General features: G+C 42.0%; 1 pseudogene; it reads right to left on the reverse strand.

Annotated features, from left to right (window-relative positions):
• Window positions 1-790: 790 nt before the first annotated feature.
• LOC143681610 (aldo-keto reductase family 1 member B10 pseudogene) lies at window positions 791-1,683 on the reverse strand (annotated as a pseudogene).
• Window positions 1,684-9,001: the final 7,318 nt, after the last annotated feature.

The following is a 9,001-nucleotide window of genomic DNA, read 5'->3' on the forward strand; positions in this document are numbered from 1 at the left end:
ACTTCTCTCCTAGCTTCTGGTCTTAAATATCTCTCTCAGCCCGTTTCCAGTGGCTTTCACTCTAAGCATCTGTGTTTCTTTACTTAGCTTTCATCTCTTAGTTTAGCATTTCCAAACATCTGTGTCTTAGTTTCATCTCTTTGCTCTCTTGTCCACTCTTGTAAGGACTCAAGTAAACTAATTAAGGCCCACCTTGCTATGAAAACAACCTAATTGAAAGGTACCACCCACAATTGGGTGGGCTACAAATCCATGGAAACCACCAAATCTAAAGGTCCCACCCAACAATAGGTCTGCCCCAAAAGACTGGATTAAAAGAACATGGCTTTTCTGGGGTATGTAATAGTTTCAAACCAGCACGGTTAACACATATAAAAAGCACTTCATGGTGTTAGCACCATGCTAAAGTCTCAATAAATGCTGTTACTATTTAGTCTTTTTTACCTTTATATTCTCAGTGGTAACAGAGTTCACAATATTAATATATGATCAAACAAGTAAAAGAAACTTCTGTTTGATTTTCTAAGTCTAATATCCCAATGATGAGATGCTCTTAATTGAATATACTGGTTCTGATTAAACACTAGATTTTGGCATACAACAGGGCCACATGCAGTATGATTTCTGAAAAGCCTAATTAAAATTGGTTGCAGGTAGAGGGAAGTGCATGTCAGTGTAGTGAAGAAAGAAAGAATCCATTGGATAAGCTCATCAGGAGATTCAGCTTCAATATTCTGCTTTGAATAGATAATCCTCCAAAATGAGAGACCTGCTCTATGGCACAGGCCCTCTAGTTTCTGTTGAAGCTGAGTATAGTTGCCATCTCATTATCACTCAATTTAAAGTCGAAAAACTGAAAGTTCTCAGCAATGCATTGAGGTGTCACAGACTTGGGGATCATGACCACATTCCTCTGGATATGGAATCGGATAAAAACCTGGGCTGTGGTTTTTCTGTGCTTTGCCGCAATCTCCTTAATCTTGGGATCCTCCAGCAGTGAAGGTTCCCCTGGTTTGGCCCAAGGTCTATCTGGAGAACCCAGGGGGCTGTAGGCAGTGACTACAATGCCCTTGGAGTGGCAGTACTGGATCTGTTTCTCCTGCGTGAGGTATGGGTGACACTCAATCTGGTTAGCCACTGGTTTATGTTTCAGTCCAGGTTTGTTCAGAATTCTTTCGATCTGTAAGTGGTTGAAGTTAGAGATCCCAATGGCTTTCACTAGCCCCTCATCCACCAGCTCTTTCATTACCTCCCAGGCATCCAAGAATGTTGTTTTACTGGGAAGAATATTGCCTTTATCATCTTTAGGGAACCAGTCCTCCCAGGCTGTAATCCCTGTGGAAAGTGAATAAGATAGAGGTCCAGATAGTCCAGTTTCAGATCCTTGAGGGTCTTCTGGAAGGCTTCCCTCACAAGCGGTCTCTCAAAGAAGGTGCACCATAACTTACTAATGGTGAGGAGATCTTCCCGCTTAACAACCTTCTCTTGGATCTTCTCTTGGATGGCTTCGCCAACTTCATCCTCATTAAGGTAGACATAGGCACAGTCGATGTGGCGATATCCTACATCAATTGCTGTATTCACAGCTTCTTTGACTTTGCCTGGAGACTTCCATGTGCCGAGTCCCACAACGGGCATCTTGGCTTTGGTACTGAGTTCCACGAAGGTGGCCATGGTTGGTGCAGAAACGGTTCTGGGCTATTTGCAGATGATTTGATACTATACTAGGAAGATCCTGAGAAATCTACAGCAAAGGTACTTGAGCTAATAAATTCAGCAAGGTGGGGAGATATAAAATTAATGTGCAAAAATCAGTAACATTCCTATATATGAACAATGGCCTATCTGAGGAGTCAGTTAAGGAAAAAATTCCATTCAAAATAGCAACTAAAAGAATCAAATTCTTAGGAATGAACTTAACTAGGGATGTAAAGGACTTGTACACAGAAAACTACATACCATTGCTAAAAGAAATCAAAGGAGATCTAAATAAGTGGAAAGATATTCCCTGCTCATGGATAGAAAGGCTAAATATAGTTAAGATGTCAATTCTCCCCAAATTGATCTACAGATTCAATATAATACCAATCAAAATTCCAACAACCTACTTTGAAGATTTGGAAAAGCTAACTTCCAGTTTGTCTGGAAGAGAAAGAGATCCCAAATAGGTAAAAGGATCCTGAAAAAGAATGAAGTGGGAGGATTAATACACCCTGACTTTAAAACCTATTATAAAGCCACAGCAGTCAAAAAAGCATGGTACTGGCACAAAGACAGAAGCATTGACCATTGGAATTGAATCAAGAGTGCAGAAATAGACCACCAAATCTATGGTCAACTGATTTTTGACAAGGCTCTCAAATCATTTGAACTGGAACAAAATAGTCTTTTCAATAATTGGGCATGGAAGAACTGGATATCAATTGCAAAAAGAATGAAAGAGACCCCTATCTTATACCCTACACAAAAATGGACTCAAAGTGGATCAAACACCTAAATAGCACCATAAAGCTTCTAGAAGAAACTGTAGGGAAACATCTTCAAGACCTAGTAACAGGAGGTAACTTCCTAAACTTTACACCCAAAGCATAAGCAACAAAAGAAAAAATAGATAAATGGGAACTCCTTAAAATCAAATGCTTCTGCACTTCAAAAGACTTTGTCAAAAAGGTGAAGAGGCACCAACTCAATGGGAGAAAATATTTGGAAATCACATATCGGACAAAGGTTTGATTTCCTGTATGTATAAAGAAATCATAGAACTCAACAACGAAATAACAAACAACCCAATTATAAAATGGTCTAAAGATATGAATAGGCATTTTTCTGAAAAGCAAATACAGATGGCTCAAAAGTGCATGAAGAGATGCTCATTTTCATTGACTATATGGGAAATAAAGATCAAGACTACAATGAGATACCACTTCACACCTATAAGAATGGCTGCTATTAAATAAACAGAAAACTATAAATGTTGTAGAGGATGTGGAGAAACTGGGACACTTATGCACTGCTGGTGGGAATGTATAATGGTGCAGCCACTATGGAAGACTGGTTGTTCCTTAGGAAACTAAATATCAAGTTGCCCTATGACCCAGCAGTAGCACTACTTGGTATATAACCAGAAAAGCTGAAAACAATGACACAGACATTTGCACACCGATGTTCATAGGAACGTTATTCACAATTACCAAAATATGGAAACAAACCAAATGCCCATCAACAGACGAGTGGATCAACAAAATATGGTATATACATATGATGGAATATTACACAGCAGTAAGATAAAATGATGTTCTAAAGCACATGACAAGGTTGATGAGCCTTGAGGACATAATGCTGAGTGAAATTAACCAGACACTAAAGGATAGATGCTATATGATTCTACTTTTATGACCAGCATAAACTTATAATTAGAGGCTTATAATACAGAATATAGGGGACTTAGAGGTACATGGGAACTAGAGATAGGTGAACCGTTAGTTAATGAGGTTGAACTCCAATGTAAGAGAATAGATAGGCATGAAGGTGGTTCTCTAGTGGTTCTATAAGTAATATTACCATATTGAAGATGAACAAGATTGAAAGGGGTTGAATAAACCTATGTGTTCCATTGATTAAAACTAGAAATATGAATTAGTTCTTGCAAGGATTACTTCAAAGATATGATTCTTATACAAAGAGTGTTTAAGTGCAGTGTACAGGGGAAAAACTGCTACTGATTCTATGGGTTATGTTGAAAAGGAAACCATCAGCACTACCACAGCAACAGCAGAGGTAAATAATGGGGGGAGGGACAAGAGTTAAGAGAAGGTTTAGATTTCCCATTTGGCGAGGGTGTGTCTATTGGTTTTCTTTCTCTTGGGAACAATGAAATTATCTAAAGTTGTGAATGTTGATGGACTTGGGACCCTCTATATGATGTCCGATGAATGCAGGCGGCTGAAGGATGCACTGATGGAGAGGTAGATTGGCAAACGATGGTGTATACTTATGAATGAAGGTGGTGCTGCTACAAAAAGGAAAAAAGTCAGTGAGGCATGCAGTAATGTGAATGAAGATGTGGGACATCTGGTGAAACAAAATAAGCCAGAAACAAAAGAACAGGAATAGTATGGTCACCTTTAGAAAATGCTTATAAGAAAACAGGGGCCTAGACTGTAAGCTTTTAGAGCAGACACATTAAGTCCAGAGTGGTGATTATTATTTCTGGATTTTGAGAGGCTGTTTTATATATATATATAAGTTGATGAAATTTGAATTAGTTCTTTCAAGAATTATTTCAAAGACAGCATCAAGGGATTCAGAAAATCTTCTCTACCAAAAGGGGGAAGAACGAAATGAGACAAAATAAAGTCTCAGTGGCTGAGAGATTCCAAAAAGAGTCGAGAGGTTATCCTGGATGTTATTCTTACACATAAAATAGATATCACCTTGTTATTCAAGTTGTAATGTAATGGAGGGAACTGCCTGAAAATGTGGAGCTGTGCTCTGGTGGCCATGTTTCTTGAAGATAATTCTATGATGATATGGCTATCGCAGTGTGATGTGTGGTTGTGAGAGCCTTGTGTCTGATGCTCCTTTTGTCTACCTTATCAATGGAGTCCCCATTTATCTATTTTTTCTTTTGTTGCTTAAGCTTTGGGTGTAAAGTTTAGGAAGATACTTCCTCTTACTAGGTGTCATGGTTAGGGACAGGTGTCAACTTGGCCAAGTTATGGTACCTGTTCATCTGATTGGGCAAGCGCTGGCCTGTCTGTTGCAATGAGGACATTTCATAGGATTAGGTCATGATCACGTCAGCTACATCCACAGCTGATTCCATGTGTAATCAGCCAAAGGGGAGTGTTTTCTGCAATTAGTGATGCTAAATCCAATCATGGGACGCCTTTTAAGGAGGACTCAGAGGAGACAGGTTGCATTCCTGCTTTGGCTGGTGAGCCTCTCCTGTGGAGTTCATCCAGGCCATCCATTGGAGTCATCGGCTTCGCAGCCTGCCCTGTGGATTTTGGACTCTGCGTTTCTACGGTCACGTGAGACACTTTCATAAATTTTATATTTGCAAGTGTTCCCTGTTGATTCTGTTTCTCTAGAGAACCCTAACTAATACATCTTGGTACCAGGAGTGGTTCTTAAGGAACAGAATCTTAAAAATGGGTTTTTATGAATGGTTTTCTACTCTGACTGGGCTCAGAGACACTAAGGACTCTGATTCCCATAATCAGAATGACACTCCCAATCCTTGGACTGAGTTGGCAAAGGAGATAGTCAAAATATCATCATTCGATTCTCCTAATGCTTCGCTTGTACGAAGCCAGACTCTGGGGGATAATGTTTTTGACACCTTTACAGAGTTTTGTAGAAATAAGAGTTATAGAGATGTTGGTTGGTTGTTGTTAGATACACTGTCTACATTAAAGGGTGAAAGGGATGGGCTTAAGGCTTCAAACAAGAAGCTTAAGTGCCGTCTGAAAGATGTAGAGGTTTCTATGAGTATCCTGAAGGAAAATTTTATTTCCTGTAGCCGTAGCCTTGAGATCTCTGAAAATCAGACTCAGAATCTTATTGTTAGAGTAGCAACTTTACAACGTAAACTGAAATCTCAGTCTTGCATGGTGTCTGCTGTTAAAGTGAGGGCATTGATTGGAAAGAAGTGGGATCCTGAAAAATGGGATGGTGACATATGGATTGATAATGATGTTGGGGGTGAGGTTGAAACCCTAGACCATGCTGAGCCTTCTTTAGATAACCCTGTAATAGTCTGCCCTGAGGACATAGCTGCCCCACCTCCAGCCTGCCTTGAGGAATTGGCCACCCAACCTCCTCCTGAAGGGATTAGCCCTAGAGTTATTAATCCTGTTTCACCAGATGAAACTGCAAATGAAAGCCCTGAAGCAAATGGCTTGGAAGATATTTCTAATTCTTTTCATGACCCACCCCCACCACCCCTCATTTCTTCTAGACCTATAACTAGACTAAAGTCCCAACAGGCCCCTAAAGGTGAGGTACAAAGTATCACACATGAGGAGGTACGTTATACTCCAAAAGAACTGTGTGAGTTTTCCAATTTATATAGACAGAAATCAGGGGAATATGTGTGGCAATGGATTTTAAGAGTGTGGGATAATGGTGGGAGGAATATAAGGCTGGGTCAGGCTGAATTTATTGATATGGGCCCACTAAGCAGAGATTCTGCATTCAATGTTATAGCTCGAGCAGTTAGAAAAGGTGTTAACAGCTTGTTTGGGTGGTTGGTTGAAACATGGATCAAAAGGTGGCCAACATTACCTGAGGTTGAAATGCCAGAACTGCCCTGGTATAATGTAGATGAGGGGATCCAGAGGCTTAGAGAGATTGGAATGTTAGAGTGGATTTATCATGCAAAGCCTGCTCTTAAACCCCAGGAATGTCCAGAAGATGCACCTTTTACCAGAACAGTGAGAAATAAGTTTGTGAGACTAGCACCATCATCCCTCAAGAGCTCTGTGGTTGCACTTCTCTGTAGGTCAGATATTACTGTAGGAACTGCTGTCACTGAGCTGGAATCCTTAAACACAATGGGGATGACAGGATCCCGAGTTGGCAGAAGCCAGGTGGCAGCACTTAATCACCAAAGACAGGGTAGACGCGGGTATTATAATAGACAACAAACTCAAAGGAGGCATCAAAATTATATGACACGCAGAGATTTGTGGCATTGGCTAGTAAATCATGGGGTGCCTAGAAATACAATAGAAGGGCAGTCTACTAAATTCTTGTTGGAGCTGTATAAACAAAAGAGTTCTAGGTCAAGGGAACAGAAGTCTAACCTGAATTACAAAAACACAGAGTCACGGCCCCTTAATCAATTTCCAGACTTGAAACAGTTTACAGACCCTGAGCCCCTTGAATGAAGGGGAGGCCAGGTCCCTATGGGGGAGAAACCTGTTACACTGCCACAAATTTATACTGTTAACCTTCCTCTAAGTCTTCCCCAAGGAGACCGACGGCCTTTTACCAGGGTAACTGTGCATTGGGGAAAAGGAAATGATCAGATATTTCAGGGATTATTAGACACTGGTTCAGAAGTGACATTAATTCCAGGGGACCCAAAACGTCACTCTGGACCACCAGTCAGAGTGGGGGCTTATGGAGGCCAGGTGATCAATGGAGTTTTAGCTCAGGTCCGTCTCACAGTGGGTCCAGTGGGCCCCCGGACCCATCCTGTAGTTATTTCCCCAGTTCCGGAATGTATAATTGGCATAGACATACTGAGCAACTGGCAGAATCCCCACGTTGGTTCTCTAACTCGTGCAGTGAGGGCTATTATGGTGGGAAAGACCAAGTGGAAGCCACTAGAACTGCCCCTACCAAGCAAAATAGTAAATCAAAAGCAATATCGTATTCCTGGAGGGATTGCAGAGATTACTGCCACTCTTAAGGACTTGAAAGATGCAGGGGTGGTGATTCCCACCACATCCCCATTCAACTCTCCTATTTGGCCTGTGCAGAAAACAGATGGGTCTTGGAGAATGACAGTGGATTATCGTAAACTCAACCAGGTGGTAACTCCAATTGCGGCTGCTGTTCCAGATGTAGTATCATTGCTTGAGCAAATCAATACAGCCCCTGGTACCTGGTATGCAGCTATTGATCTGGCAAATGCTTTTTTCTTGATAGCTATTAGTAAGGACCACCAGAAACAGTTTGCTTTCAGCTGGCAAGGTCAGCAATATACTTTCACTGTCCTACCTCAGGGGTATATCAACTCTCCAGCCCTATGTCATAATCTTGTTCGCAGAGACCTTGATCGTTTCTGCCTCCCACAAGACATCACACTGGTCCATTATATTGATGATATCATGTTGATTGGACCTAGTGAGCAAGAAGTAGCAACTACTCTAGATTTACTGGTAAGGCATTTGCGTGTCAGAGGATGGGAGATAAATCCAACAAAAATACAGGGGCCTTCCACCTCAGTAAAATTTCTAGGTGTCCAGTGGTGTGGGGCATGTCGAGATATCCCTTCTAAGGTGAAGGATAAATTGCTCCATCTGGCCCCTCCCACAACCAAAAAAGAGGCACAACGCCTAGTTGGTCTTTTTGGATTTTGGCGACAACATATTCCTCATTTGGGTGTGCTACTCCGGCCCATTTATCGTGTGACCAGAAAAGCTGCTAATTTTGAGTGGGGACCTGAACAAGAGGAGGCTCTGCGACAGGTCCAGGCTGCTGTGCAAGCTGCTCTGCCACTTGGGCCATATGATCCAGCAGATCCAATGGTGCTGGAAGTGTCAGTGGCAAATAGAGATGCTGTCTGGAACCTTTGGCAGGCCCCAATAGGAGAATCACAACGCAGACCCTTAGGATTTTGGAGCAAAGCCTTACCATCTGCTGCAGATAACTACTCTCCTTTTGAGAAACAGCTTTTGGCCTGCTACTGGGCCTTAGTAGAGACTGAACGCTTAACCATGGGCCACCAAGTTACCATGAGACCTGAGTTGCCTATCATGAGTTGGGTGTTGTCTGACCCACCAAGCCACAAAGTTGGGCGTGCACAGCAGCACTCTATTGTAAAGTGGAAATGGTATATATGAGATAGAGCCAGAGCAGGTCCTGAAGGCACAAGTAAGTTACATGAAGAAGTGGCACAGATGCCCATGGTTTCCACTCCTGCTGCCACATTACCTTCTCTTTCCCAGACCAGAGCTATGGCCTCTTGGGGAGTTCCTTACAGTGAATTGACTGAGGAAGAGAAAACTCGGGCCTGGTTTACAGATGGTTCAGCACGATATGCAGGTACCACCCAAAAGTGGACAGCTGCAGCATTACAACCCCTTTCTGGGGTGTCCTTGAAGGACAGTGGTGAGGGGAAATTCTTCCAGTGGGCAGAACTTCGAGCAGTGCACCTGGTTGTTCATTTTGCTTGGAAGGAAAACTGGCCAGAGGTGCGTTTGTATACTGACTCATGGGCTGTTGCTAATGGTTTGGCTGGATGGTCAGGGACTTGGAAAGACCATAA

This window comes from Tamandua tetradactyla, chromosome 4 (genome assembly GCF_023851605.1).
Source record: "Tamandua tetradactyla isolate mTamTet1 chromosome 4, mTamTet1.pri, whole genome shotgun sequence".
NCBI lineage: Eukaryota > Metazoa > Chordata > Mammalia > Pilosa > Myrmecophagidae > Tamandua > Tamandua tetradactyla.